Consider the following 22,748-nt stretch of genomic DNA (forward strand, 5'->3'; position numbering starts at 1 on the left):
CCAGTAAAATAACACTTTACTTAATGTTTGCTATTCAAGAGTACAGGAAGAGCGTTTCAGGGAAAGGATAAAGGTGACCTCTTCCTCAGTCACTGGGCTCAACACGCAAAGGCGCTGTTGAGAGGACGGAGAAGCGAATAAAAAACAGTGTTCAACTATAATTCCTATCGTGAAAGAAGATAACATTCTGAAGAGGCTGTATATAAATTTAAACACTGTGTACCTCGCATCCTAACTCTGATGTGGGAAGTTTGATCGAATACCACTGCGTATGCCCTTCCGACTGCGTATGCACTTTTCTTTTTGTATGCGCCCCGCACTGAGATTTATACAATATGGGAATTTTTATACTGCCGCTTTAAACATTTAACTCGGCATTTTATGGCCTTAAGCTCAGGAAGAATGCTGAGTGTGATTCATATTTATCGGGAGTTGCCAGCATGCTGAATTTTGCAGAGCTTTCGCTTGATGAAATCTGAATAATATATATCCCACAAGGCGGCAAAAAATCGAATGACGTGAAAAAGAAAAGTTAAAGCGTAGTTGATCCCTTGCCTTCATAAGTTTGCCGCCAATACTCGCACACATTCCGGGAAATTGCAAACAGGCATTATTTTTCTGTACCCGCATTTTCCACTTATCTGTCAACACTAGCACTTCAAAGCTTCGATGCGACATGGTGCAAACGATCTCAGCGCTTTCAAACCGGGCACCCTCGTCCCCCTCTTTCTCAGAAGAATTCACACCAGCCTACAATTTCAGACAAATTACGCAGCTGTACCAAAACACACACAATCTTTACAGCCATCCGTGTAAAGGGTTACCAAGAGCGAAGGAACGCGTGTTTCTTCACCTCTTTACGAACGCCATGATGTGCCAGGAGTCGCTTAAACACTTTGACAGTGCCTTCTCCGGGGAGTGCCCGCACTGTGGCGAAATGTTTTCGGACCTCTTCCACATGTTGTGGGCGTGCCCCTCCGACCCTGCATTTGCACCTAACCCAAACCCCACCCGGGAGGACTGGGAGGCGACCCTACTCGCCTGCTCCGATCTGAACGCCCAAAAGGCGTTGATCAAACGAGCAATGGCTGCAGCGGAAGCTACTGAGGTCACGGGACTCCACCTAGTGTTTTTGAGGGGAAGGGCACTAAGCCTGACCCCAGAGCAACCTCCATGTAACTATTTTAATAAACGTTTTCACCACCACAACCATACACATCTTCCGAGACCAATTGGGCGATGGGTTAGTAGGTTGTTTCATCCTTTGAAAAACAATAAGAAGGGTTCTTCTACGTCTTCTTCTTTTTTGCGGCTGTTCAAGGTCATTCGTGACTGCGGCCACGGACTACGCGATGTGCCGAAACCTGGCGTAATATTGATAAAACACTAAACTGCTGAGAATTTCAACCTAGTTATTCTGTGATGCGCGCCCACATGATAGTTTTACAGGGCCTACCATAACCTTTGCAGTTAATATCTTTGCATTGGAAAAGCTTGCACTAAATACGTCTCGCTGAATGATCTTTTAAGCACATGAAAGCACAACGGGAAGCGAAACACGAACGGAAAAAGACAGTGGTCGGAAACATGCCGACGAAGGGAAACTGCGGAGCCCCGAAAACTGCTTCGCTCACCCTCCTCCCTCCATGCTCCCCGAGAGCAAGAAAAGGAATGAAAGCGAAAAAAGAAAATAACATCAAGATGAATGAAAAGAGCCAAATATAAAACTGGCCTAGTTCTGGCAGCGTAGTGGCTTCCTAACACTACTTCCCTGCGTCACCCGGCGTCCACTGACGTTAAACCCCACCGAAAAGCGTGGTCTCTTGCCTGAGGGTTATTGGTATTCCACAGGGACTCCGCCGAGTGCTTCTCGGAAACTCGCTTTGATGTATCTTCCTCTTTTGGTTTTTCAATCTGCGATCCCCCTTGCTTTTTGGATTATTTTTTTATTTGAACAGGTTTCTTGCAATTTGCTTCTCGCCTTCGTTCAACGTTCTACCATGCCTGGAGGTTCTGCAGAGGAAAAGGTGCATTGAATTCCAAGAAAAAAAGAAGGAGTGGATAAAGGAAAGAAGAGTGCTTTGCTTTTCTGGGGGTGGTTCCCAGTAGACCATTCGCGAGAGCATTGGCCGCGGCGTTGTTTTTAAACCAAACTGAGAGGCATGTGAAGGGATCTAGCGCAGAAAGAAAGAGAGAAAGAGTTGCCTACGTGGCTTACCCAGAAATTTGATTACCTCTGACTGAATGCATTCTCTGCAGCACAGTCTACCGTCTATCACAACAGACGTTCGGTAAACAAACGAGTTGTCAGTTGGGAAGCGGCAGAGGGAGTTAAGTTCCGTTTCTCCGCTCAATTTGTCGCATGTCTTGCATGAAGAGTGTCGTGACTTGCAGCCACGATAGTGTCAAAAAAAAAAAGAAAAAAGGCAAAGTGCTCACATTCAGAAGACAAAAAGTGATGTAAGCGTATTTCTTAGGTTCCAGTTACAACAGGGTCAGGTGGCTATTTATGCCAGCTACAATATGTGCAGCCATCAAGAACGAGAAAGAGTATATATATGGACGCTCCCCGTATAACTAGCAACTACGGACAGGTGCAGATAAACAAAACAGACCACGTCACTACCATCTAATCGTTTTCATGGCTAGCCTAATTTGAATTGGCAACTACTGTCTACACATCCTGATTGTGAAATTTAGTGTGCTATCTGAAATGCGAACATTTGTCGTTTGACTTTTATCGACTAGACCTGATAGTACTTAAGACACAATAACATCCTGTGTTTACTGTAAGCCGGAGCAGTTGGTTTTTATTCGCGTTCATTCGGTTTACTGACCTCTACAAACTTGTTCAAATTAGTAGAGGGATTGCCCGGTACATATGGTGGCCCCTGGTTCGGTCTTTGAGCGGGACGAATTTTTGTCAGCTACGCACGAAGTTTGGCTAAAATGTGCCAGCTTTCCTCTAACTGAGAAGCTGGTCAATCATTTCTTGATTTAAAAATGAATATCAATGTTGAGTCCCTTTTTATCTTCCTTGGAAGACAGTGTGTCAGATCACCGTGTCCAGACCAAACAACCAAGTGCGTTGCAAGGAATTCAAGCATGGCGTCACTCTACTCTTAGTTATCAGCCTAGAATAGTGAATATTCCTCTTTTTTTTTTGTCCGCTTAATTTCTCCACTTAATTTTACGGATCATGCGAATGGTACACAATCCAGGAACGGGCCATTAAAAGCTGTCCAAAGCCTCCCATGGAGCAAATTCTGCAGAAACTCTTAAAAGAGATGCACTACATATACGCAGCTGTGACAAGTTGTCGTTCATGGCTGCACGGACTAGCCGACCGCGCGTTATACCACTAACTCTCAGTGCCGGAATACTTGGCTTCGCACTGGGGTGAAAAGGCTCGTATTTCAGGAGGTGGATTTAAGTGCTTCATATCTTGGCTTGATTGCACGCCGTAAGAATTCTAAACTGCTAATGTTTTGTGCTACTACCGCTTCTATAATGGCTCGAATGTTTACGTTGGTTTACTTTATATTCAAGGATAATACAAATAGAAATAGGTAATATTTTACCTAGCCATTGACCCCATTATTCCAAGAATAAAAGGAAGCATAGAAAGTTTGTGCGCAATTTAGCATTTCACTTTCGTGACTTACCTTCGCTTCTGCCTTCTACGCTTCTTCGTCTTCCGACGTGTATACGCTTAAAGCAGTATAGTTGCAGATATTAAGTTTGAGCGGAAGTATGAGCGGAAGTCAATGAAGAAGCTCTTTTTTTTTGCGATATCTATTTCCTTATGGCATAAAAAGAATGTTATTAAGGATAAAGGGTGTGGTCAAATAAATGCAAAACGGTTGGCTGATGTAGTGAATTCGAGAAGGGAACGATGATGCGGTCCCTGCATCCAGTGAACATATGACGATTGATTATAGGGGGAGAGGCTAGCTGCCACTAGGTGCCGGATTCGCGTCAGCTTCAGCGCTAGACATTCCCATATCAGGTGGTCCATGTCGGCTTCTACATATCTGGACTTGCAGACGAGGCACCCAGGGTTGGGATACAAATATCGAAATTGAGGCCATTTTCGAATCACGGCAGGTGTTAGGGCAACACTAGCTCGAATCCTCCGTAGCGCCACCTGCTCTGCACGGGTTAGACCGCAGGGGAGGCTTACCGTACACAGCGTCGGAGGTGCTCTTTTCTTGTTAAAGGTAGGGTAGCGTTATCCAAGTTTAGCAGGCTCGTTTTATAACCACAGTAGGCCATCTGTGCAATGTAACACGAGCACGTTTTGTTTTCACAAAAATTTTATCAAATCCTTGGTAGTATCTTCATTGTCTTTTTTTACGCCTAGACCCCTTCGTTTGGAAGAGAGCTCAAAGCTTCAGTCGCAAGCTTCGAGTACGCAAAAGCAATATTCTGTTTTATTAATGGCAACAAACAAGGGAAGTAAGCCCCACAAATATTGTCTTCCTTTCTGTTATACTTCCATGGTCCTGCACTTTTTCTTTTTGAACTGTTTCCGGCTGTCTTAAGAATTTCTGGCTTCCACACCTTAAGCTCTCCTTAAACTTTTCTATGTTTGTCCCTTCCTTCAATTTAGCTACGAGACCCAAACAAGGCGGAAGCGTCGTACTCCTTCTGAGGGCATGGCTAAGCTGGGCACGTCGATCTCTTGCTCATTACTGTTTTTCTCTCCCTCTAAGCGCTTGGTTAGACTTACTGGCACTGAGCACTCGCTTGCTTGTATCGACTGGTCGTCCATTCCTTCCACATTCCTTCTTTGCTACCGCCTCAAGCCTTCTCTCGTAAAACGGATTTCTCGGGGATAGGCTTAATTGCGAAGAAAGTCTTAGCGACTGTAAACAGCCAGAGTAGCGGTGATCCATTTTAGCGAATGAGCCGTAAGCTCCTTTCTAGTGTGAGCCACCGCTCACACAAGGTTTCCTTTTACAATTTGAGGAATTGTTTTGTGCATGGTTCCAGCGTAGTGTTTTTTTTTTTGTTTTTTTTTCATCTCAGCAGCTTTTCACCGCTGCCGGCTTATAAAGCGGGTCAACTCAACAGTTAATGTTTTTATTTATTCAGGTCCTCCGGCCTCTTGTAGCCGTTTCTTTACCTTCGTGTAGTACGTGTGTTTGTTGATAAATTTGGGCGGGTATATATTCGCGCATTTCTGTCGTTTTTTGAGAAACTACCATCCGGTGGAATGTCCTTCATCTACCATGTTTTCAATAGTAACATGTCCTATTTTGTACATAATTTAAGTTTCTCCGAACTGTCAGGCAAATTATAAATAGAATTTTTCGCGTTTTGTGGATAACATAAAGGTTCCTCGCATCGCAATTATATGACGAAACCATATCACTAGTAATGGGCTGTTAAAATACTCTACTTACTGGCCATGTCATATTACAGAGGTTTCTGAGTTTAAAACCTGAAGTAACGTATTTCTGCGGGTATAGCTCTATTATAAATGCGCAGCTGGACTCAGAAACAGCGCATGTCAAGCAAGATTTGCGCCGGAGTTACATTTACTGTTAATAAGTGAATCTTATTGAATTGAATACAGTAGATGGATAGATGGGTGGCTAAAAGTCCGATTTTATATGCATTAACGATATGTTTCTGATCAGATGAAACTGCGATTTTAATTTCTCACTTGTTTAATAGTTCATGATTGCTATGAAGGGGCTCCCGACGAAACGAAAAACGCATGCTAAATTTCCGGACGAATGAGTGTAATGTACATTACCATTTTTTCGAACCTGTGGATGAAAAAAAATATTAGTAATATCAGAAGTTTGGTCCAAAATTAGTGGGTATTTGGCGGCAGCACGAATCGAACCCAGTACCTGGCAAATTTTAGAGGAACGCTGGGCCAACCTGAAAGCATACTATTAGTCTTCGATTTCATAAATGCAATATGAAAATTTGAAGAAACGTTATGAGATATAATAACGAGAAAACATTTGCCTCCTGACATAAGATCAATATTCACATTGTTACCGGTTTTATTTGCATGCGACCCACTCATCGAGTGACCGGTGCATCATTGCGGAGATACCTAACTTCTACCACCGTCTTCCTCTCTTGTTCGTTTTAGGGCGTTGGAGGTTACCACGTGCAAATAATAAAGTACTTCACATTTGTCAGCTTGTTCCAGTTACATGCATGCATGGCACTTGCATGCGTTTCTTCCGCCTTAAACGACTGAAGGCTGAGACGGTTCGTCTATTTGAATCTGCTATTATGCCCACGTATAGGTAGCATTTTTTTTTGCTTTGTTTCTTTATTTACATACGTCCATCGCTATAGGAATATTGTGGCAGGGCAGCCATTCCAAACAACATCGCCAGGTGGGAGATAAGTGAAAACCATATGTGTACAGAAAAAACGCGAGTGAAAAGAAAGAGGAAGAATGCAGCAGCACTGAGACGTATTCAGGGCAATAACACGCGTAATTTAGCCCATCAGGAATTCAAGGCCCACAAAATTCAAGAGCACTTCGTCGCATATGGTTGACCATGAGTAAAGACACAGGCGAGGAGGTGATAACATGGTGATATGCTAATATGGCAACTTTAAATATAATATCTATTTAAGCTCGCAACATGTTCTCATTTGCATAATTCTTACGGGACGCCCATTCAACAGTGCACAAGAGGCGAAAAAAATGTGTTCCGCAAAAGCGAAGCGCTACAGCGTATTTATAAAAGTTTAAAATCATGATCACATCGCTTAGAGATGAAGCGGAATGAAAGGTGTACACATCCTTGTTTATCACAGGGAAACCAGAGTGTATCTATAAAATGAATTCCAGGTGGGCGTTTAACCGAGGACGCAATAATATTTTCCATCTCAGATTTTCTTTATTATTGTCCCGCTGCAGCGGAAGTCATAACTGCGAAAGAGCAAGTTTGGCACCGCGGTTATGAATACGTTGGAGGTCTTTTACATGATACGATGCCTACACGATGCGAAACTGACTGTAGCTTCTTTAGTATGCAGCATACAGGTGGCGTTTCTTACCTCTTTCAGGACCGTCCCATCGGCCATCGTTCATATATGCCCGAATATGACAATGAATTTCGCGCTCTGCTAAGCTCACATTTTCGTGCCCTGGAGCCCCTCTTGCAATTTAGAAGCTGGTTTCAGATCTAAATTTCCGGTTTTAGACAGCTTGCTTTGTTTTTCTCAACAGGTGGGGACGCGTAAGCGGGTTTTATCTGGAGTGCGGTTGAAGCTGAGGAGAAAAAAATTAGGGCAACGGTCAACCTTCGCCTTAAGCGTCGACGCAAAGCGCCTTTGATCCCGTATTTTATTTTATTTATTTATTTATTTATTTATTTATTTATTTATTTATTTATTTATTTATTTATTTATTTATTTATTTATTTATTTATTTATTTATTTATTTATTTATTTATTTATTTATTTATTTATTTATTTATTTATTTATTTATTTATTTATTTATTTATTCATTCATTCATTCCTCTTTTTACAACAGAAAAATACAATGCCTGACGCAGAAACATTTTATTTCACTTCGTTGGGGGAAGGAACGCAAAGTATCTGTCTCAGCGCTTTTGACGCCGCCTATTTGTTCCGCGAATACATTAATGCTTTCTGTTTAAGTTTCTTTTGGCCGAACGGAAGCTGATGTACCTCACTTCTCAGTGAGCACCTACCCTTGCAAGAGGTGCATAGATTGTCGGTTCGAATCCATGTCGAAGACTAGCCTGCAACTTCGATAGAAGATCGGTGTTAAATGAAAAGCGAAATAGTATGACACCACCGTGACCGCTGTTCAAAGCACGGTTGAGTAATAATTTATGTACGAAATAACTTGCGTATTTTCTGCGACACCATTTATCTGAATTTTCATTACAGCGACAGCAAAGACAAAGGCGATGACTTCTTGACCGAAAGACGTACTCCGCGTAAAACTGCCGCGAAGCTCGCGTCAGGCCCAGGAGCATGTATAAGTTAGGTTAGTAACCTAACTTATGTGCACCTGGGCAAAGATACAGACTTAGCTGTCAGAACCGAATCAAGCAAACTTCTACCGGTACAGAAATTTCTTTTCACTCTTGTTTTTCCTTCGGCCAATGTATGGCAAGTGATTGGTGAAAACACAAGCACCTACCGTCGCTTCGGCAGAGATGGGAAGAACATGAGGCTCACCTGCCTCGAGGATACACTGTTATATTCGTAGATGCAAGCCTTCAACGCTGCGAAGAAAGAACAGCAGTCTACTGTCCGTGCAGATCTGGTCTTGGTCAAACTTCCATGTTCCAATTTACGGAACCACGTACTTAATTTTGAGCTGAACTCGTTGCAGTTCAAGATACACGCTGCTCCGTAGCCGCCACAACTGTGCCTCCTGTGGCCCATGTTATAATCCATACTGATGCCCACGAAATCAATACGGTTACTCTCACGTGTCAGCTGCTCCTCATTAACTTGTCTGGATATCCACCAGTTCGCGTCACGCACCCCGTAGTCTATACGTATGAGTAGGTCCGACGGGACATAGTACCTTCTCAAACCTATGCAGCTTTAGCGACCCGACAAGGACTGCAGGCTCATCATTGCATCAGCCCATTAAATTGGACTATACTACTCTACTTTTAACAAGACATGAACACCTCTAGTGCCGCACGCGTGCTCTTATCCGTCCATGTGAGGAAAACCTTCAGAGGACACTGGCAGAGATTACCGTCACTCCAGTTGTCACTGGGATGTGGTCTCATTTACGTCACTTATATCCCCGCCCAGAGTGTCCGATATGCAAATACGAAAACATTAAAGCCTACATTCACCCATTACTGTGGGATTGCCTAGCACTGAAACCTACCAGAATCCGACATCTGGCGGCCGCAGCAGGCCTTTCAACGAGGCTCTTCAGCTTCATATATTGACTGGACGCTGGGACCATATCATTGCGTACTCCTAGTATCAGACGGGTATCATTAGATACCCGTCTGATTCCCTGGAGCAATTAAGGTAAGGAAACACGTATGCTTGGACTCGGACGACGGGTCTTCGGATTCGAAGTGCACTCCAAGTGAAATGCTCAAAATCATAGGCCTCGCAATCTTCATGGGTACTGTGCCGATGTGCAGGCTCAAATTGCATTGAAGTGTGCGAAACATATACCGCGAGGTATTATTTCCATAGTGGTGACGCGTCGAAGGCGTTTCATTGTATTGCCGGTGTTTGTTAAGTTGCAGAGAGAGACGATGCGAACCAGCCGTCACAAGGAACTCTTAGTTATACTTAGCGGCATGTTTAGATGTCCTTTCTGGCACAGTCAGCCTAGTCTGATAACCTAGCTGTCACAGAAGAGCTTCTGGAGCTGGGGGTCAATAGTGATAGCAACCAAACCCAAAATAGCCGCCCTTCACCAAACATCTCTGCCATAAACCACGCAAAGTTCGAAGACACGAAAATTGTACTATGTGCTTTGAAAACAAGACCGATCGAGAAAGGAATGTTCTTGGTAAATTAATAATGTTGTTATGAGAGCAGCGCGTCTTCCCAATGGCTTTACGACATCATTATTCATGTACCAGAATATTTTGGTTCATAACATTTATTGATGCATTTCGGAAACATGGCACATCAGAGTCGCTGCAGTCCCTTCGGAGCTGGGTGGTGACCACTGGTACTTAATGACGCACGCACGCACGCACGCACGCACGCACGCACACGCACACGCACACACACACACACACACACACACACACACACACACACACACACACACACACACACACACACACACACACACACACACACACACACACACACACACACACACACACAAATACACTTACAGATCAGTATGGCAAATTTTAGAACTAAAATATTTCAGCGGAGCGCATATCATATATTCTGATTTATTCTTATCGCGGCTTTTTATCAGCCTAATCATGTATTTTTTATTTGTGTAATATTTTGGCAAGCTCGCAGATATTGTTTTGAGATTTAATGTATAGGTTGAAAGTTATTAATTTGTGCGTTTATTAAAGCACTCCTCTTAAGTTAGATTGTAGTATATGCTGTAGCAGGATATCGTCAATTTTTGGTTATTGAGAAATTTTTTCCAGGTCCCATTAGACCCACCTTGTTTTTCTATGGCTACAGAAGACTTAACACACACAAAAAAAGAAATTATAGATACCTGAATTATATTTCCAAAAGGAAGGAAAGAAAGTATTCACTTACAGTTTGATTTATTATGACGTTTTCGCATTCGCAAGTTTAATATAGCGCAGTAAGGAGTTTTGTGGTTGTCTACCAGGGACTCGCAGAGTCAATTAACTGTTCCTAATTCTTTCAGACATTTAGTATTTGGAAGCCCGAGAACCAAAATATCGTTGACAGTTTGTAATGCTTCCTACTATTAGCAGTTCGCTGGAAAATGTCAAACATGAAGAGAACTCCGAAGTTTTCGAGATAGAAAATAATTTTTATATTTAGTATAATAGTTACTTACATTGTTTTGTTGCCAATTTACGACCGACACCAACTTTTGAAAAATTTTAGCACTCCTGTTTGAAGGCACTTTCATCCAATGGCTGCTTAATTTCACGTCTCCCCTTGGGCACTCTTGTACTGGCTCCCATCTTTTAAAATCTTCCGCAGAGGAGTGTAATTATAAGTGATTTAAACAACTAGGAAGAAAGCCTCAATAATTTAAAGAAATACTTAAGAGAACGTTTATTGCAGCATAATCCTCCTCGCCATACTGTTATCCCCTGATATTAATCTGAAATTCTTTTAGCAATAGATGACGAAAGGTTTTCACCGCAGGATCTCCCGTGCTGCACTTCTATACCGCATCTAAGCTTAGCCTCTGCCGATCGATAACTCGCTCTACCTGAAGCATAGAAGAGGCAGGTGATTATGCAAGAAGCCCGTCTTTTCATAATGGCAGTTTTCAGGACAAAGGCGGCCGCAATACGGCGCTTTTGAAACCGCGCTGTTTCTAATGAAAGCATTGCTCTACTCTCCACCCTAGAGACGAAAGGAAGGCATTTAAAAGCATCTCTATTCAAATTAACTCACGAACAAAGCAGAGGTTAAAGCCCATGCAGGTCACAGAGTTTAAAAGAGGTGCAGCGCTCTGTTTTCATCTGCAGGCGTCTCCTTCGGAGCGCCTTGAATAAGTTAGCCGCCTTAATTACGAAAGCTCCCGGCTGCTTTCACCGCGTCAAAAACGTGCAATCTTTTATGTATGGTTCGAGCGCCTCGGTTCTTTGTAATGCGCTGATGGCCTGCCCGAGGCACTAATGAGCGACGTGTCCAAGTACCAAGCTCCTCTAGTAGTTTATTAATCACAGAAAATCTGGGCTAACCTTCCCCTCCTATTGGTGTAGCACGCTTAAAGTACTAGCGCTGTTCCCAGCTCGTGGAAACTGACACGGACCTACAGCCGCACTCCAGAGTCGTCACGAATTCACGTTTTATCTGGCTGAACTAAATGGTGCTCTCACAGAGACATGCTAATGGAACCGTGTGATGCAATAAGCATGTGTACGGAGAAGTGCTCTTTAATGAAAGGAAACTTTCCATGACTTACTGTGGAATGAGCGCAAATTTATCATGCAAAAATTGAGTCTTTTCCAGTGCCAAATATGAGCAGGGCACGAACGTTCCGGCGTTTTCGTTGGACCACCCGACCATAACACACAATTTTGAAACTGCAGTCTATGTATAGCCAAGGCGTTTTTAAACGCGAACAATTCGCCACAGACACTTACGCCTGTTGTCGTCTATGAAATTAAAAGTATTAAATGTTCGTGTGCAATCGGTATGAGTACTTTGTTATTGATAGTCCGGATAGCGACGCCCTATTCCCATTTGCGCAATGACATCATGTCGTCCCATGATACGATTCTCTCTTCCCTCGCACGACATCCGGCTCAATCTGTGTTCGCTTCCCTATCCTAGCCGGAAAGCCGAAGCAACTGCAAGCACGCATTCCAGCCTGGCCTGGTTTCCCATTCTACGTTGCTATATTCCTCATGACTGTCATGACATGCGTTTATGCATAGTGTATACGAGGTGTTCAATACATTCACTCTGCCATGGTCGTATATCGATGTAAGCCTATTTCATGACTCATGACTCGAAGGTTAATATGATGTTGCACGTTTCTTCTTCGCCTGCGTCTATTCCTTCGCCTACATCATCATGTAGTCACATAATAACCACGGCTGTCATTATCTGTTACAGTGTTACTTTCGGCATATATTGCTGCTTCTATGCGTTATGACATCATCCGATGACATGATACTGTTATCTGATATTTGGTGTCACTGTTCATGGAGACATAACAGGTATTTAGTACAGATACAAAGATACACACAAGAAAGATGACACCAAGAACGTACGTGTGCTTCTTGTGTGCGTCTCTATTTCGCTAAATACCCTGTTGTTATATCTGCCAATCAACTAGCTCAGCAGTTGACCCTCTTAAAGTTCACGTAGAAAGGCCACCGAGGCCTGCTTTTGTGTTAATGAGGCGTAGGCAATGTTTTTTTCTCGATATTGATATATGTTAGTGATGGACATCCCAACACTATATTTTTAGCAGGCACACTGCACAAAAAAAAAAAAGAATAAAATGCACAAGGAAGTAGAAGCCATGTGTCGTTCCTTATATGTGTCATAGTTCTTGATGAGTATTGCTAATTACTTCCAATGGTTCGGATATCTAAAAAACCTCGATAAGTATATATACAGAAGCTGTTTTTTCACCACAAGGCTAATCAGTTTCACAACACAGGTTTAGCGGACTTGACTTGGAACCCGGTTCCGAGTAGACTTTCCACTCTGGCGTTAGCTTCCGTCCTGTAAACTTCCAATCTTTGTTATATTTCTCAGTGGGGAAGCATCGAACAGAACCATAAGTCGCTATCGTCTCGTACACTTAAGGCGGACTCTCAGTTTCTCACTAATTTTTGATGCAGCTGCGATAGTTGCGTCACCTAGAAACCGAGAAACGAAATAAATAGAGAGAGAAAGAAAAAGCCCCGAAATGTTTGTGTGGCAATATTGCTGCTTGTCTACCGCAGTCTGTGGGGGTGTGCAGGGGTGCAACACTGGCGCATGCTTCAACTATATTCGCGCCAGGAATCTGTACCCAGAAATAACTTCAAAAGGAAGGTTAGCTCTCCCCCTCGCTATCTTATTTTTCTCGAGGCCCAGGACAACAGCTGTTAAGGCAGCTTCTCATTCATTGCCATTTTGTGTCTAACACTTGGTTCATGAATATTCCATCTCTCCTTTATAATAAATAATTGACCTCAGGGCACATTCTTCAAATATTGAGGGCCAAGGCTACACGTTATTACATTCTGCAAGACCACAAAACACGGCCCAGACAAGAAACATTGGTTGAAAAAAAGGGGGGGCTATGACAGCGTCGAAAGAAGATTGAGAAAATAGAGGACATAAGGAAGGCGTGGCCGCACTGTAATGTAATTACCCGCGAAATCGCTGTAAAACCGTTTTTCGTGGGACTATCAATTTTGTGTGGCCATCAAGGGGAATAAAACTTGTTCTGTTCTGAAGCACCTTTTTCTTCTACTTATATGGGTGTTAAATCAACGTTGAGCTGACCGCGCCAAAGCAGCAAAACCCTCCTGCACTCTTTGGGTATGAGGGCAAGCCTCTGCAATAGGTCGGAAGGAAATTTCAAGGTAGAATTAAAGTTCTATTTTAGGAGCCTCGTCGACTGTCTCTGCCCTGTGTTGAGCTTGGTGGACGCGTATTTTGACTCCTTAAAGGGAGAGGTCGTGTCGCGCTGTCCTACATCGTTTCTGTCAATTTCAAGCAAGCTATTCTTCCACGACGCATTACAGGAGTCAATTTACTTACGTCCTTTCAGAGCCGAAGATCACTCGTTCCTTCTTAGCCATGCAGCCGAGAGGAGCAAACTCAGTTTGCTGGTGTATACAAAGTTTCTTGAATATAGTCCGTAATTACAAGCGACGCGTTGGGGCTGCCGAAGTATCGATCGACACACTCAAACTATAGAATACTGTCCATGCCGGGCGTTTCCACTGTGACGAATGTATCTTTTTTTTTTTAGTTTTTTGTTGTTTTATTACAAAAGGTACCTCTTAGCAGGCTCTCAATTTCAGAGTCAAAAGCCAGGGAACTTAGAAGCCTTATATAAGGCCTGATATTCTCTCATATATTAGGCGATGCATAATTTTTGTTGAAGAAGCAATCGTTGCTGGTAATCATGGCTGTGTCTACAAGAACATTCAAGACAATGCATTGTGTCTGATCAGTGTCGATAATGAACAGACGGTTTGACTCTGCCACCAGCAATGTATTATCATACGAAATCGACCAAATCGCAGCTGTCCGTCGGCGTTCAAGAATTTTCCAGCCTAATTTGGGGGCAGGTGAAACAAAGTCATTCAGGAGTGTGCAAAGACTATTTGGGGCTAGGCCAACTCGGTATCGAACATGAGTCAAGTCAATTATAGAACTTGAATTTTCAATGCAATAGCGCTGCATTTGAATCCATTTTACGCTGAAGGAAGTAAACGAGGGTGGCAGTATTCACACTTTGAGATTCGGTTGCGGTTAGTTAACCGCTTCATGTATGTACGTTCTTTGCGCATCGAGCGAATACTTGCCTGTGAGCACATTAGGCTTAGAGACGGCACAAACATGTTGCGAAGGTGTTTAATTTGACAATATTATCATAAAAATGACGACAGTGGATGATGAGCCTACTGCTTGTTTCGTAATTTATTCTTGACAAGGAAAAATGGTAAATACTGTATATGGACGTAGAATTGCACCTTCCGCGTACAAAAATATTCTAATTTTGATTTTTTTCCCATATGCACTTATTTTCAATTTTTTAATTTTTTTTTGGAAAAAGGTTAAGTGAGGTACAAAACAGCTTCCGCCTTAAACGTATGTGATAGATCACTGCACCTAAATTCGATCATGACAATATATTTAATTTTAACGTTGTTATACCAAGGAATGCTACTATATTTATCGCTGTGGCCGCAATGCAAAGCGACGCTAGCTAGCGCTGGCCTCCTAGCTCCTGGTAACAATATCCTCGCAAACTCTCGAAAATGGAGAACAAAAAATGAGGCCATGGGAGCAAGATTAAAGCTGCAAAGAAGTTGGCGCTGTCCGTGAAAGCGTTAGCCTAGATTCATTCGGGATTTCTCTTACGAATCACTCTCTTGGAAGCACCACATATTTTACGTAATTCTCAGAGTGACCCTTTCACGGAAGCCCGAAGTGAGAACGCTTTTCCTTTCTCGTCGAGACTCCCCTTCAATTTTTCCTGTTAGCCCGACGCTCGTGACCTCAATGTCACCCTCATACAACTCTCCGCCCTGTGTCGCCTAAATGTCAACCTATCGTTCTTCCAGATGCGCGCTCACACAAAGCACAAATGCACATGCCGCACCTCCGCCCTGTCCGTCCTATCGCATATCGCGCTATTGATGGTACTCGGAAGCGGATATGTCAAAACGTGGCGCCCGGCCTATTTTGTAGCCTTCATGTCTTCGTCCTGCTCTCCCATGGAGCATTTTGCTTATCTCTTTATACAAAAGGATAGCGATTCGTTTTGTCGCCGCTCTGTCTCTGACGATTTATACGCAAAGATGCGCAAAGACGACTCCATGTCTCCAGCGTTTCCTGCGATTCGGTTCCGCATCCGTCTTCCATTCATGGCCTCAAACGGGAAAGCAATGTTTGCCTTTGGAGCAGAAATCGCAGGGCTACTGACCGGCCTTTATTTCGTATGTTGCAGTAGAGTTAATAAAACTATAGAAGATAAAGGAAATTTTCTTTCCTTATGGTCACCGAGATTTCTGGAAACGCATAAGTAGCTGGGGCAAGTTAGGTAAGCGTCACCGCCGAGCATCTGCGTCCATCGGGATGGTGTGTAGCGCGAACTTATGTTTAGCTCCTATTCGTATTCTATCTTATTACTCATCCGTGGCAATACTAACACATGTACCATCGTCTTACAGAACATTTCGCGTGCCAACCATTAAAATACATTGACCAATTATTGTCATGCATGGAATCTTGACCTGCAAGCCTACGTAGCCCGAGGCGTTTTGACTTATATATTGCTCAAACACGATGATGGGTTTTTCAAGTCTGGGGTTCATTGACAATATTCCTTCAGGGTAAGGTTAAAACGTCAATTTGCCAAATAAAAGTTTTTATCTATCACTTATCCCAGCACAACCGATATTCTGTAAAGTTGCAACATCTATAGTTATGGCCGACAAATAATTCGAACAGCCTCTTATTGCATCAGTGAACCTTCAGAATGCTGTTTAGTTGAGGTCTGTTTTGAATGATGTTCAGGTGGTACCGTACACACTTCAAAATAAATGAAAAGGAGTGGAAACAGATTTCGCACCCGACCTGCACGTCTGATGATGATGATTGGTTCACGGGAAGCGAAAGGCGCAGTATATGTCACACTTGTTTCTGCGGACACCTGAACCGCGCCGTAAGGAAATGGAGGAAGGTGGGAGTGAAAGTGAATAGAGAGAAATAGGAGCCGTAGTGGAGGGCTACGGAGTAATTTCGACCACCTGGGGATCTTTAACGTGCGCTGACATCGCACAGCACACGAACGCCTCTTCGTTTCGCCTCCATCGAAACGCTGAACAATGAAACCGGCTACGTAATTTTTGCAGTAGCCTATAATTACTCAGGCTATTTTAATCGTTTCTCTCAAATGAAAAATTCAGTTGGTTTAATTACTCGATATATCAGGAATTGACTGCAGATCCTCAGTTAGATACGCAAAGTCATAAAATGCCTTCCCAAAACATCTCAATAAACTATTTTCTGCACTGTATTATAAAACAGCCAACTAGGAAGGGCTGAGAGCCAGCCCTCTCCAGCTCGGACCTGGAGGCCTACCGCGCGATGGTCCAGAAAGCTCGGGCAGCGGCGGCGGCCAATGGCATCCCGGAGTAGTGTCTGCCACTCAGCTCCACAATCATACGCACCTCCCTTCCCAAATTATTTCATTTTACATTAATGTTTTCTCCTCCTCCTCCTCTCACGTGGTCATTTTCCCCGTTACATAAAAAGTCCCAAATGAGAATATAGTAATAATAATAATAATAATAATAATAATAATATTAATAATAATAATAATAATAATAATAATAATAATAATAATAATAATAATAATAATAATAATAATAATAATAATAATAATAATAATAACAACTAGGTTCACTGGAAGGGAAAGGCGCGGTAACTGTCTCACTTCTTTTCTGTGGACACCTCAACCGCGCCGTAAGGGAAGGTAGGAAGGTGGGAGTGAAAGTTGAAAGAGAGAAAGAGTAGCCGTAGTGGAGGGCTACGGAGTAATTTCGACCACCTGGGGATCTTTAACGTGCGCTGACATCGCACAGCACATGGACGCCTCTTCGTTTCGCCTCCATCGAATCGCAGCCGCCGAGGTCGGATTCGAACCCGGGTGCTCCGGCAATGTAGTCGGGCGTCTTACCACTGCACCACCCCGGCGGGGCACTTATTCACGTCGAGCACCCCGCACATTCGGAGAGGTTTGCGGGCGTGCCGGTCAGGTCGCAGCTGCTTTTTCTATGCTTCGGGAGGAGACATAGCTTCAAAATATAAATCTTAATGATACGTTTAGCTTCAGCAAATATGACACTATAAACTTTCACTCATCGAAAGAAAGTCAGATATAACAAGCTTAGAATTTGACGGGAATGAGTGATAACTGAAGAAAAGGGCTGCGTTGTGGGAATGTGAGTTTTCCTCAGGGCTGCTGCGGAAAAGAGCTGAGTTCGTTCATTGAAATCCGGGTTAAGAGCAGCACAATTGTGGCGCACGAATGCACCAGTCACGTGATATCTTCTTTTGTATTTCGCGGACTTCCTTTAGAGCTCGGAAAAACGATACACGTGAGGCTTTTTTTTATTGGAAATAAATGGAATGCGAGTTTTAGAAGGTGCTCTCCAACTTTGCATATTCATTTAAGTCTTACATCAATAGTGAGTAAATTAGGAAAATTATTTTAATTACTAATTAGTCGCAAAACAAAAGATTATTTTTCGTGCGCCATATCCCTGGCAGTTGCGTACATGTGGTGTCTCTGGTTACCTCAAATGTTTCCTTTTTAACCATTGGCTAAAGATACCTTGGATAGTCTGTATATATATGCGTGTGTGTATGTATTCCCGCCGTGCTGGTGCAGTGGTTAGGGCACTCGAGAGAAATGTGTTCAAGGATGCGGGAGCGAATGCCGGCCGCGACAGCCACTTTTCGGTGGAGGCGAAAAGCAAGGCGCCCGTGGGCTCCGTGATGTAAGTGTACGTTAAAGAACCCCAGGTGGTTGAAATTTTCGGAGCCCTCCACTACGGAGTCTCATAACCTGAGTCGCTTTGGGACAATAAACCCAAAAAAAAACAAACATGTATGTATGTATGTATGTATGTATGTATGTATGTATGTATGTATGTATGTATGTATGTATGTATGTATGTATGTATGTATGTATGTATGTATGTATGTATGTATGTATGTATGTATGTATGTATGCATGCATGTATGTATGTATGTATGTATGTATGTATGTATGTATGTATGTATGTATGTATGTATGTATGTATGTATGTATGTATGTATGTATGTATGTATGTATGTATGTATGTATGTATGTATGCATGTATGTATGAATTCATTGTTGGTTTTGATTAATGGGGTTTAACGTCTCAAAGCAACTCAGGCTGTGCGAGAGGCCATAGCGGAGGGCTCGAAAAATTTCGACCAACTGGGGTTTTTTTACTATAAGGAGGCTGACATCACATACACACGGACGCCTTCTTTTTCGCCTGTATAGAAAAGAGGCCGCCGCGGCAGGGTTTAGATCACGCAACCTCAGGCATAGCATTCAAGCGCCCTAACCATTGCCGCACCCCATGGCAGGGCGTATTTATTCAATGTTGTCTTAAAGTTAAAGAATCAGCCGAAAATGGCATTCAAGAACAATTTCTTAGATATTGTCAGAAATTTTCGGGTATGCATAAAAACCGCTAATATACAATGCTAATATATTGTTGGAATATCAGGAAAAAATACACATTTTCAAGTACGTATCACTCAAGTGCCTTTTTAGGTAAATATAGTAGGCGAACCATTGTAAATGATGAATTTTTAGCTATAAAGTTTCCGAGAAAACAGCATGGCGTTTTTTTTTTTTTTCAGCCATATTCCTGCGCTTGGGCTATGGATAGTAATGAGTAATTACTACCTTTGCAAATCTCTTTCGCCTTCGGGGATGCGCCTAAATGTTGGACCACACTTTCTAGAGACATTGTTAGGTTATTCAAGGTCATGCTTTGTGGCCAACATTTCTCTAAATTGAGGTTAAGGAACAACACTGCTTCTTAAGGCTGAACTGCGTCTTTATTTAAAACAAGACCAAGTGGCTCGACCAATTGAACGAAGCCGGAAATTACAACCACCTTATCGCAGTTTATAGGTAGGTTGATTAGTTGAATTAAGAGCTGGAACTATGGTATTTTAGTACTACCACCGTAAAGTATCCTAGCACTCTGTGGCAGGCTGTACAGTAGTGCTGTTTGTAGTAAGCAGAGTAAATCTATACAGTGAGTAGATATATACAGAGAGTCGAGAGACAGAACCAGTTACGGAAGGTGCTGCAACTGAACTGCCACGTGTATGTTAAAACATATTGATTTTGCCCGCCTTACGTAATTCCTACGGTCCACAAACTGGCGTGACACTGTCAAAATAATTTTGTCGGAGCTAGGGGCAGGAGAGAATCCACTCCGACAGTATTGCAGTTTGAACTGATTTGTTTTTGTTGTGCCCGCCGCACTTCAGCACCTCGTGTCAGCTTCTCTGTATGGAGCCATTCCGTGGCTTGCGTCCAGAGAGAAGCGTGAGAGACGCTACTGTTTCCTGTTTCCAAATATTTTCTGTAGGGAATTTAAATGGCTATATCTATGCAATGTGTTTCAGTTCTTCAATATGCATGCAACTGGCATTCGATTCGCAAATTGAGCTAAAATATTGTGTAGTGTTGATTCTTTATTTTTATTTATGTGCCCCTTCTGTAAAGGCCCGTGTTTGAGTTCATTCCTAGCTTTCGCGTTCAAGAGCGAGCGGTGTCCCCGACAGCAATGATAAAAATGGGACCGGCATAAATCATCGAAGCTGTCCATTTCGGCATCACCGCCCACTTCACCAGAGCCAGTAGACGCAACAAGCAATTTTAAACGTCGCATGCTTCAATTTTTAGTTCATGTCTGAACCAGACACTATGGCAACACATGTCACGCCTACCCACGAAACAACTCAGAGAAAAGTTTTAAAATGAAAGCTTTTCTACGCCATCTTCACCGAGTCATTCTCCTTGACCTCAGCCACCTTTGGTCCCTCCGGAGCTGCGCCGACTAGGCCACGTAACCCACCGCGGTGGTTCCACCGCCGCAGCTGCAGCCGCCGCGCATGCGCTCTCCCTATGTCAGACCACGTGACTCTTCGCGCGCTTGGCTGCAGTTTAAGGAGGAACGCACCGCTCAGCTGGCCAATGCGCACTTCGCGAAGCTGGGCCATCTCGGAACGCTACGCAGAGGACCTTGCAATTTCGTCGGCAAGCTATGTACTTCCACGTTCCTTAAGTAGGTTTAAAGCATTATTAAGGTTTAAAAGCAAGTTCTCAGCTATTTTCCGAATACAGATTGCTCCACGCAGCTGAGCAAAGGTTTTAAAAATGAAACCGGCTACGCAATTTTTGCAGTAGCCTATAATTACTCAGGTTATTTTAATCGTTTCTCTCAAATGAAAAATTCAGTTGGTTTAATTCCTCGATATATCAGGAATTGACTACAGACCCTCAGTTAGATACGCAAAGTCATAAAATGCCTTCACAAAACATCTCAATAAACTATTTTCTGCAATATATCATAAACTAGCCAAGTAGGAAGGGCTGGGAGCCAGCCCTGTCTAGCTTGGACCTGGAGTGCCACCGCGCGATAGTCCAGACAGCTCGGGCAGCAGCGGCGGTTAATGGCGTCCCGGAATAGGGTCTGCCACTCAGCTCCACAATCATACGCACCTCCCTTCCCAAATCATTTCATAGTACATAATCGTTTTCTCCTCCTCCTGCCCCGCCGGGGTGGTGCAGTGGTAAAACGCCCGACTACTGTGCCGGAGTACCCGGGTTCGAACCCGACCTCGGCTGCTGCGTTTCGATGGAGGCGAAACGAAGAGGTGTCCGTGTGCTGTGCGATGTCAGCGCACGAAGATCCCCAGGTGGTCGAAAATTACCCCGTAGCCCTCCACTACGGCTCCTCTTTCTATCTTTCCACTTTCACTCCCATCTTCCTCCCTTCCCTTACGGCGCGGTTGCGGTGTCCACAGAACACAAGTGAGACAGTTACCGCGCTTTTCCCTTCCTATAAATAAATCAGTTTTTTTTCTCTCCTCCTCCTCTCACGTAGTGATTTTTCCCCGCTACATAAAAAGTCCGAAATGAGAACATAAAGACGCCATGTGACTATAGGCGCTTCGATAACCCTACAGTGCTTATCTGAAACGTGCTCTCAATGTTGATTCTCTCGGACTGCCTGGAAAAGAAAATGTTCTTATTCGTGTCCAGGTAGACGCTCCCAAATACATCGCATTACATTTGCATCAAAGATAGTATGAATGCTTCACATGTGTCATTTTCGTTTTCTTCCGTGTTTTATTCCTTGCCTTGCTTTTTTGCTTTCCATATATCCAGAAGTTTAATATTCCGGAACCAAGTAAGCTGCTTGACTCAGGAATGGCCTTTTTTTCGATGAACGTCTCCTTTCATCTGAGGGGTTTATTGCGCTTTGCCTTACTTCCCCTTTTTTTTTCACTAATATTTCAGAAGAAACCCTCATCGCAGAATACTAAGGCGATTACTGATTTCTCACAGGTTTCCATGCTTCTGCGCGCTCCCACAAGGACTAATGGATAAGCTCAACTTAAATACGAGCTTAGATGAATTGAATTTAGCCACTGTTACTTCAGCCATAAAAATCCATACCTTGGCAATCCCTGGAAACTTCGAAATTAATCGATGAAACATTTGCGAAACTTGCTCCAACCTTTACACGCGTTTGAGCACATGGTAATTACTTAAATTGGAGAGAAACACGCGACGTGCTTGGGTAACGCTCCAGCTGGCTCCTAATACAATGTTTTCACAATAAAATGCAAATCAGAAATTGTGCGTTTCTCGTTCCTTCGAAGCTATCTCGTTCTGCCGAGAAATTAACATTTGTGGGAAAATTAGTTTTTGAAGGCCACCACACTTTGGAAAGCCTCAGAGTGTTCGTAGCAACAGAAAATACAAGTGAGACTTCTGTAAACTAAAACTAGAAGCAGGCGGTATTTTCTTTTCGAAATCATGAAGAAGGAATGATTTTATTGAAATGGCTAAAATGTTTTATTGAGTACCGCTACATAAACAAAGAACGATCTCCTTGACGTTACCGGACTTTAGCAGGGCATTTGAAAATGCATATGAAATAAATTATATATTCTGACAATGATAATTAAGTCCCGGGTGTCTGTTGTGGCAACTGCGACACATAGTCAGAAGCCTATATGCCGCGGCCTAAAAGCCTGGACATAATTTTTAAACGTTCCTAAATTTCGCGTCTTCACCTTC

At 43.1% G+C, this 22,748-nt stretch overlaps 1 long non-coding RNA gene across 1 annotated transcript; it reads right to left on the reverse strand.

The window, feature by feature from the left end:
* Positions 1–1,833: 1,833 nt before the first annotated feature.
* Positions 1,834–14,159, reverse strand: LOC146176343 (uncharacterized). The gene is made up of 3 exons (XR_014701176.1): positions 13,904–14,159; positions 8,160–8,244; positions 1,834–2,013 (listed from the first exon to the last, which is right to left on the reverse strand). It is a non-coding gene; the product is annotated as an uncharacterized LOC146176343 (long non-coding RNA).
* Positions 14,160–22,748: the final 8,589 nt, after the last annotated feature.

Source organism: Amblyomma maculatum, chromosome 10 (genome assembly GCF_055883805.1).
Source record: "Amblyomma maculatum isolate TAMU_Amacu chromosome 10, ASM5588380v1, whole genome shotgun sequence".
In the NCBI taxonomy this organism is placed as follows: Eukaryota; Metazoa; Arthropoda; class Arachnida; order Ixodida; family Ixodidae; genus Amblyomma; species Amblyomma maculatum.